Below are 9,983 nucleotides of genomic sequence, written 5' to 3' on the forward strand. Positions count from 1 at the left end.
AATGGTAATTTTGTGAAGTTCGTCCTAGAGCAGCGCATTTTTTTCTAAACCATTTCTGATGGTGATTTTGGAGATATTCCACAGGTCTTATTCTGCTATAACCGTAGGGGGTAGGTAGCCAGACGGCCTTCTTTATAGTCCGGAACGTCCATAAAAATTGTCATTTTGGAAAGTTTGTCCTAAAGCAGCGCATTTTTTTCTAAACCATTTCTGACAATAACCTTGAAGTTAATCCGCAGTTTTCACTCACCTATGGTCCTCCTTAGCCGTGCAGTAAGGGGCTGTCCACAAACCACGTAGACCGAAATTTCACTTTTTCAAACCCCCCCGTCCCCCCTAGTAGACTTTCGTAGACTTTTTCAAAACCCCTCCCTCCCCCCTATGATGTCTACGTAGACTTTACCAAATTTTGAAAAACATCATATGTGATAGGAAAAATATGGAAATCAACCACGTTTTAGGCAATTCAGCTATTCAATTCTATTTCCATGTAAACATTACAACAAAATTCGAATTTCAAACTTAACAAAATCACACTGAACAAAATCCAACAAATCAAAAATCAAATTGAAACGAAATCTAATTTAATCCTCTGTCCATAACTCCTGAAATCAAATCTCAAAGTCAATTAGTTTTAATCAGGGGGAGAAGGTGGAGCACTGAATCCCTACCCCAACATGTGCGACATCTGGATTTGGTTCTAAACTGTAAACAACAGTGTTAATTCTCTACCACTTTTTTGTTATGGCGAGGCATAAAAATTGCACACTTTTGTTTTCGATATTTTATCAAAATTAAACACTCAATCATGCAGCAATATAACGATGTGGTATGCTTGAGATACCTGCTTGATTATAGGGACTCGAAAAAGATTTTATTTGCAGTAACTAACCGAATATAAAAATGTTCACATTAACGATTGCGCCCTAACACCGGTTCTAAGCTTCGATGCAGAGTACACGAGCTTTGTTCGCCAGTGACAGGCGTATGAGGCCCTTGGTTTTAATTACTGTTGAATTCAATTCCTCCTACACGGAAGAAAAAAAGTACCCAAAATTGAGTATTTTTAAACTTACTTTTGAGTTATTTTTTCTCTTCTCTTTCATCCACACTTTCTTTTGTTGTCAAAAACAAAAGAGCCAAACAATCCAACGACGCCAGTTCAATACGGGAAGGCAGTGTTGAGTTTTATTACCTGAGGTCGAAATTGAGTGAATTAAACTTACATTTGGGTAAATAAATTTTCCGTTGGGTACTTTTTTAACATGGGAGTAAAGGCAAACTACTTCGACCCTACTTACTCAATTTTGGCTTCCCGTACGGCCCGCATAGAAAAAAACCATTTCGCTTATTATACAGATTATAAACTCATTTTAATACACACAGTTAATATTCACGTTGCTGTTCATTTACATTAAGACCATAAATGCTTTTTAGTATTGGATTATTAACTACATCATTTGCACAACAATACATATGGTTAAAGTTCAGAGAACAGTTAATGAATGATCCTATATAATCCGTCTATCAATTTTTTTTGACATTTTTCATTTCGTTCACCGTATGTTTTTGTTCAAAAAAAAAGTTCAAATAACCCGTGTAGTGTGTAGTGTGAGATTTTAACCGAATGCTGTCCGTCGCAGCAGAGTCTCAGCCAAGCCGGCAGCAGCAGTTCCAGCTCTAGTTCCTGTCTCGATAGCACTTCCTCGCAGCTGCTGAAGACCACCAAACTGCTGGCCAATTTCGACTGGTGCACGGATGTGGTAAGCAAACAGCAGGAGGATGGTGGCGGCGGGAGCAGTGGAAGCGGAAGCAGCACCACCGTGATCGGGGAAGGCAATGGGAATTCCGGCAGTGCCGTTCGGGGTATCGGTAGCGTGGAGAATGTGTCGATCAAGGAATTCGTGCCGGTCACATTAAGTTACACATCCCCATTGGGAATTGCAGCAGTGCCGGCATCGCGACCAACAACTCCAGCAAACACCATCACCTGATTGCATCTTCTAGTCAAGCCTCTGGGTGCTCTTGGGAAGCAGTGCTAATGGCGGCAGTTTGAACATGAACGGAGGCAGCGGTCTCGGTGGCCACACCGTGGTGCTCTCGGATTTGGACTCGAGCGACGATAATCATCTGAGCTTCAGCAAAAATGGAACCGAAATATTCGACTACGATTGTGATTACGATAAGGAAGAGGAGTTCAGCTGCCGTAGCAGCATCGACCAGTGCCACCAGCGCCACCAGCTCATGCACTTCCGGTGGGACAAATGCGGCTGGTTCCGCTGCAGTTCCGTCGTCTGGTTTAAACGTACCGGCCAATACTTGCAGCGGTAGCAGCAATAGCAATAGCAGCAGCAAAAATCGCGTTTCGTTCGATGCCAACATAAGTGATTTCCTGCGAGTTCCTCCTATTAGAGACTTCGATATGGGTGGAAGCGGCCTGCTGAAAACCCGAAGGTCCAACAGTCTTACCACGACGGCGAGCAGTGTATGCGGACTTTCGGTTGGCGAGCTGCATTAGCAAAAGCATTACAACGAATATTTATCAGCGGAAAATCTAACTAACTTGCAGCTTCTGCAGAATAAACCGAGGAGTTTCTCCTTAATCATGGACAGTCCTCGTTCGTCGTCAACATCCCGTGGGTCGGAAACAAGGCTCGACGATTTTAAGCAGCATCAGATGATAAAAATGTGCGGATCTCCAAATATTGGCATGTCGAGTATAGCTCACTGGTCGAAGAGTTTGCGACTGCACGTATACGTATGGTTGTTCTCAAACCTGACTTTCGAGCAGATGATGGAAATGACGGAAGAATATTTGGTGAATTTAGGCTTTACGAAGGGGGCTAGACATAAGCTGATGCTGTGCATTCATAAGCTTAAGGAACGGTACAGTGTGCTACTGCGAATGAAATGATTAATTATTATTATTTATTTAATCAGACTAAGGCCGAAGTGGCCTGTGCGGTATATAAGAGTCTTCTCCATTCGGCTCGGTCCATGGCTACACGTCGCCAACCACGCAGTCTACGGAGGGTCCGCAAGTCATCTTCCACCTGATCGATCCACCTTGCCCGCTGCGCACCTCGCCTTCTTGTGCCCGTCGGATCGTTGTCGAGAACCATTTTCACCGGGTTACTGTCCGACATTCTGGCTACGTGCCCGGCCCATCGCAGTCGTCCGATTTTCGCGGTGTGAACGATGGATGGTTCTCCCAACAGCTGATGCAATTCGTGGTTCATTCGCCTCCTCCACGTACCGTCCGCCATCTGCACCCCACCATAGATGGTACGCAGCACTTTCCTTTCGAAAACTCCAAGTGCGCGTTGGTCCTCCACGAGCATCGTCCAGGTCTCGTGTCCGTAGAGGACTACCGGTCTAATGAGCGTTTTGTAGATTGTCAGTTTGGTACGACGGCGAACTCTATTCGATCGGAGCGTCTTGCGGAGTCCAAAGTACGTACGATTTCCAGCCACTATGCGTCTCCGAATTTCTCTGCTGGTGTCATTTTCGGCAGTCACCAGTGAGCCCAAGTACACAAATTCTTCTACCACCTCGATTTCGTCACCACCGATGCAAACTCGCGGTGGGTGGCTCACATTGTCTTCTCTTGAACCTCTTCCTATCATGTACTTCGTCTTCGACGTGTTGATGACTAGTCCGATCCGCTTAGCTTCCCTCTTCAGTCTGATGTAGGCTTCCTCCATCTTCTCAAAGTTACGTGCCATAATATCTATGTCGTCGGCGAAACCAAATAGCTGGACGGACTTATTGAAAATTGTACCACTCGTGTTAATCCCTGCTCTTCGTATTACCCTTCCAAAGCGATGTTGAATAGCAGACACGAAAGACCATCACCTTGCCGTAACCCTCTGCGGGTTTCGAAGGGACTCGAGAATGCCCCTGAAACTCGAACTACGCACATCACCCGATCCATCGTCGCTTTGATCAACCGTGTCAGTTTATCCGGAAAACCGTGTTCGTGCATTAGCTGCCATAGCTGGTCCCGATCGATTGTATCATATGCGGCTATGAAGTCGATGAATAGATGATGTGTGGGCACGTTGTATTCGCGGCATTTCTGCAGTACTTGGCGAATGGCGAACACCTGGTCCGTGGTGGAGCGTCCGCTCATAAAACCCGCCTGGTACTGCCCCACGAACTCCCTTGCAATTGGTGCTAGTCGACGGCATAAAATTTGGGAGAGTACCTTGTAGGCGGCGTTCAGCGTTCATGTGATTGCGCGGTAATTGCTACAATCCACCTTTTTTGTAGATGGGACACACAACACCTTCCATCCACTCCTGCGGCAAAACTCCTTCCTCCCAAATCCTGGTAATGAACCAGTGCAGTGCTCTATCCAGTGTCTCACCGCCGTGTTTAAATAGCTCTCCTGGTAGTTGGTCAACCCCAGGGGCTTAGTTGTTCTTCAGCCGGCCAATCTCCTCCTAGATTTCCTGGAGATCCGGAGCCGGTAGAATTATGTCCTGCGCGCGTTCTCCCAGGTCCATTACCAAACCGCCATCTTCGTCTACCACATCGCCATTCAGGTGTTCTTCGTAGTGCTGCCGCCACCTTTGGATCACCTCACGCTCGTTCGTAAGAAGGTTCCCGTTTATGTCCTTACACATATCAGGCTGTGGCACGTGGCCCTTACGTGAACGGTTTAACTTCTCATAGAACTTTCGTGTGATATTAGCGCGGTACAGTTGCTCCGTCCCTTCACGGTCTCGATCTTCCTGCTGGTGCTTTTTCCTCCGGAAAATCGAGTTTTGTCTGTTCCGCGCCTGTTTATATCGTGCCTCGTTCGCCCTCGTGCGGTGTTGCAGCAATCTCGCCCATGCTGCATTCTTCTCTTCCACTAACTGCTCACATTCGCCGTCATACCAGTCGTTTCTCTGATCCGGGGCACCGTGCCAAGTGCAGCGGTTGCGGTGCTACCAATGGCGGATCGAATATCTCTCCAGCCATCTTCAAGAGACGCTGCGCCTAGCTGCTCTTCCGTTGGAAGTGCCACTTCCAGCTGCTGCGCGTATTCTTGGGCTAGTCTACCATCTTGTAGCCGCCCAATGTTAAGCCGCGGCGTCCGACTTCGACGCGTGTTGTACACCGTCGAGAGTTTTGAGCGCAGACATACTGCAACGAGGTAGTGGTCGGATTCAATATTCGCACTGCGGTAAGTGCGGACGTTCGTGATGTCGGAGAAGAATTTACCGTCGATTAGAACGTGGTCGATTTGGTTTTCCGTTTCTTGGTTAGGTGATCTCCATGTGGCCTTGTGGATATTTTTGCGGGGAAAGAAGGTGCTTCGGACTACCATTCCGCGGGAGGCTGCGAAGTTTATGCATCGTTGGCCGTTGTCATTCGATACGGTGTGCAGACTATCCGGTCCGATGACCGGTCTATACATTTCCTCCCTTCCTACCTGTGCGTTCATGTCACCGATGACGATTTTAACGTCCCGCAGTGGGCATCCATCGTATGTCTGCTCCAGCTGTGCGTAGAACGCTTCTTTCTCGTCGTCGGGTCTCCCTTCGTGTGGGCAGTGCACGTTGATGATGCTATAGTTGAAGAAACGGCCTTTAATCCTCAGCTTGCACATCCTTGCGTTGATTGGCTGCCACCCAATCACGCGTTGGCGCATCTTACCCAGCACTATGAAGCCGGTTCCCAGCTCGTTGGTGGTGCCACAGCTTTGGTAGAAGGTAGCCGCTCGATGCCCGCTTTTCCACACTTTCTGTCCTGTCCAGCAAATCTCCTGCAGCGCCACGACGTCGAAGTTGCGGGGATGTAATTCATCGTAGATCATCCTGTCGCAACCTGCGAACCCTAGCGACTTGCAATTCCATGTTCCAAGCTTCCAATCGTGATCCTGTATTCGTCGCCTAGGTCTTTGCCGATTATATCGAGTCGCATTATCTCTTATATTGTTCGTAATGATTGGTTTTCTAGGCGGCTTATTGGGCCTGCGCAAACCTCCTGTCTCGTCGGAGGGCCGTCGTGTCAGGGCTGTTTAGCGTTCCACCTAACACCAGGACTTGGGCTTGAAATGATTAATGGTAAGTTTGATTAAATGGCATATATTATTCTCTTGCTGATTATTCATTGCTGCGCAATTTTGCTTACAGTCCCTCGCTGGCACTCGGACGATGATCAGCTGCCCCTGGCATGGGGAACAGATGCTGTTGTGAGCCGCTTCTAACATGGAGAACAGACGCTCGTTCAGATTTGCACCCAAGAGAGGAGCAAACTCCCTTCCACGTTCCCTGTCATCGTACAACCATAGTTCCCACCGGGGTTGGTTACCCGATGCTAGAGAAGGTTGATCGTACCCCGGCCAGCACCACGGGGAGGTAGGGATAGGCGTTGCTGGGAAAAAGGCTGAAAACCGTGAGATGGAGTCTATTTTATTCCTTCAGGTACGTGAAGTACCAATGGTACAATGGTTTTAATTTATAATTAAATTGTCAATCGAGTTGTCAATATACAGGATTGGAAATAATCTGTATAAAGATGTCATATATTATTAAATTGAAAGAAATTGAAAATTATTATCTAAAGCAATAATTAAACGCAAGGGGTACCGTTGCACAAATTCTCCTGATATGCTCCAATTATAACTTCAAAATAAGACTTATTGTTCGAATCTCCTAAAGTGGATGATATCTCAACATTATGTTGTATAATATGTGTAAAATTTTGTTCGAGAAAATGACCGATTTTTTATAGTAACATAACTTAACCGCCCTTTCCACATATTGTAAATTGGTGAAATACCATTTCACTATGGGGGATCCCCATACAAGCGAGCGGTCAAAAATAAAATTGGACTTTTAAAGTGATTTTCCACTTAGTTTTAGCTGTGTATGGTCGAAATAGCATGAATATACAATTTCCAACCCCCCCCCCTTTGGGGATCGTCTATGAATTACGTAATTATTTTTTTCATAGGTTCGATTAACGTGACAAAGCAAACCTATTTGGGAAGTTGAAATTTCGTGCGTTTTCTTAAGGAGAAGGAAGGGGCTGTACAAAAACTAAGTTCAGCAATTTATGGACATTATGGCGGCGATCATGTTAAATGACATTAATTTCATGACATTCCGTGATATTTTTTGTTCTCACTCTCATGCCTCACAATTTGTATTTAGAACAATTTGTTTGACAAAGTACTAGGATCTGAAGGATCATAAAGCATTAAATGTTAATCAAATAATCAGAATTGAAAATAACTTTTGAAAAAGGGTATTAGCAAATTAGAAATCGCAATCCCATGACATTTTTACGTGTACAAGTTATTCAAAAATGAGATTAATATATTCTCAAAAAATGTGGACATTCATTGTGGAATGTAAGAATGCTCCATTCTTCCGAAAAGCAAAATTCTTTTAATTTAAATAACAACACTATTTGAATTACTTTTGATTTGTTTTCATGATTTCTACAAGTTATATACAGCATCATTCTTTTTCTGTGTCAAGGTTTAAGTCTTCAATGATATTTTCTTCAATTCCATCAACGATGGAAGATGAGATAAATTCATCTAAAGTATTAGAAGATAAAGAACTTTTGAAAATCTTCAAATATTACAAAATTACGCATGGCATAAGAATAACTAAGTGAAAAAATTTTTTCCAACGTCTCCTCGTTATCCAAATCGAGCTTAAAATGGATCTGATTCATGTAAGGCACGAAGGAAAATGTCAACATTTGCCTCTCTTGATCATTTTCTTGCATTATGAGTTCTAAATTTCTTCAACTGTTTATATTGACTTTCCGCTGGTTGTTCAGCCAGTGAACCTCAAAGTGTAGATGAGTGAATAAATATTTCCCTACCATTAGCCAGACATTCATGAACACTAGCAGGAATTTCATACGCTCCGTTCTAACTAAGATATTGTTCGTCTTTACTTTTGCAATAAACATGTCGGGAATTATTGATTCCAGGAGATTTATAAATATTTACATATTATGAAATCTCATATTTAGTTCTCCATCAGTAGCTAATGAATAGCTCAGAAAATTAGGTTTAGAGAATGACTCAAACCACTCAAGCCCCAAACGCATTTCAGCGGAATGGCGACGGAAACGGTAAAATTTGACAGGAAATATATGAGCGAACTGTTAAATCCTTCCGTTACCGTTGTGCTGCATTGCATTGGGGGTTTTATTCATTTACTCCTTTGAAAAGTTAATTAAATGAGCTCAAATGGTTATAAATAAAGTCGAAGTTATTACCAATAAATGTATTTTGACCATACCCTTTGAGCGCATAGTTCAGTCTGACCCATTTTCAATAGGAAACGATGGGACTAGATTTCCGTCGAATGAAACTTGTTGCGAGAAAATCGGACACAAATAAGTGTCTAAATGGCGATTGCGTTCTTTTGCGCACATACATACAGACGCGCATGCACACACATACAGACATCACCTCAATTCTTCGCGCTGAGTTAGTTGATATATACCACTAGGGGTCTCCGGGCCTTCTATCAAACATTCGTTTTTGGAATGAGCATTAACCTTGGAGTACGAGAGAGGCAAAACACGGTAAAAAACAAATGAAAAAAATCAGAGTGACTTAACTCTGTTAATTGCAAATACTGGCAAGAAATTCTTTCGGGACATTTTAGTCGAAGCTTTGTCCTTGATGTGTATCATAAAAGAACCTGGGGATTCCTGAGGAAAAAAGTTCTTCACTATCAAAGTTGAAAATAGCGTCGTTTTTGGAAAAAATATTGCTTCCGCATTTTTTCAATTTTTTTCACAGTGTAACCATTAGTTTTTGCACACCATTTAAAAGCTTATACAATAACCTTTGTAATGATGTATTAACATTGAAGAAAAAACATTTAAAAATATTTCAATAAATAGTTGAAAATAAAATATTTTTTCAGAAAATTTGCTAACTTTTTTACCCATTTCTGACTTTGCCACCTTATATCTTTGGAACTAGTGCACCTAGAGACTTCAAATTCAGAATTTCTCTTAATTAGAGTATTGACAATGGAGAGAAAATATTTTAAAATAATTCGGAAGACATGACATTTTCGATTAATGACCGCCCGAAATCCTATAGTGCATTTATCATACTGTTGAAACAATCTGGGGTAGTGTAGACGTATTGTTGCGATATATTATTCGTACTGTTGTACAAGTATTGTTTGGAATGGTTTTGAATTATATAGGAGACAGTCATGTAACAGTCCAGAATTATGCGGGGGATGTTCGAGGTTGGGTGAATTAAACTCACTATTGGGTAGTTTATTTCTTCCGTGTAGAGGAGTGCACCACCATCGCCGACATTTTTGCATCGGCGCGCCACTGATAAAATCTGTCACACATCTGACATATAATTCTCAACGCCGGTTAAAAATTGTGAAAATCGTGAATTTTCAGAATTTAGAAAATTTTCGAGTTGAAATTTCGAGAATGTCAAGTCTACATTCCAATAAGTTTTGCGTGGAAATTTCGTAAAATTTCCCAATTGATAACCTTGAAATACTCCCAAGAACTCTCCGTGATAATTCCGATGCTTTTCTTGAAAATTCCATGCAATATCCCGCTGAATAATCATCTGTTGAAATCCCAAGATTTTTCTTCTAAATTCCAAAAGTTTCCCCGTTAAATAAAAACCTTAGTAATTTTCCGTGAAAATTTAGAATTATTTCCCGAGATAATTTTTAGTTTAAATGGACATTCCGAAATATTTCCCGTGGAAATTCAGAATGGTTTCCTACAATATTTTTTAATTTCTCTTGCAAATTTGGAGCAATTTCTTGAGAAAATTCAAATAAATCTTATGGACATTCCAAAAAATATTTTCTGAATAATTTTCGGTGGAAATTATGGAGAATTTTCAGTTGAACTTTTTGTGATCTTCTCGTAAAAAATCGATTCATGAAAATTAGAAAGATTTTTTTACAGAAATTGCAAATATTTTTTTTTTAAACTCCAACTGTTTTTGGTGGGAAATTCAAATAATT

The sequence above is a fragment of the Armigeres subalbatus genome, chromosome 2, assembly GCF_024139115.2.
Source record: "Armigeres subalbatus isolate Guangzhou_Male chromosome 2, GZ_Asu_2, whole genome shotgun sequence".
Taxonomy (NCBI): domain Eukaryota; kingdom Metazoa; phylum Arthropoda; class Insecta; order Diptera; family Culicidae; genus Armigeres; species Armigeres subalbatus.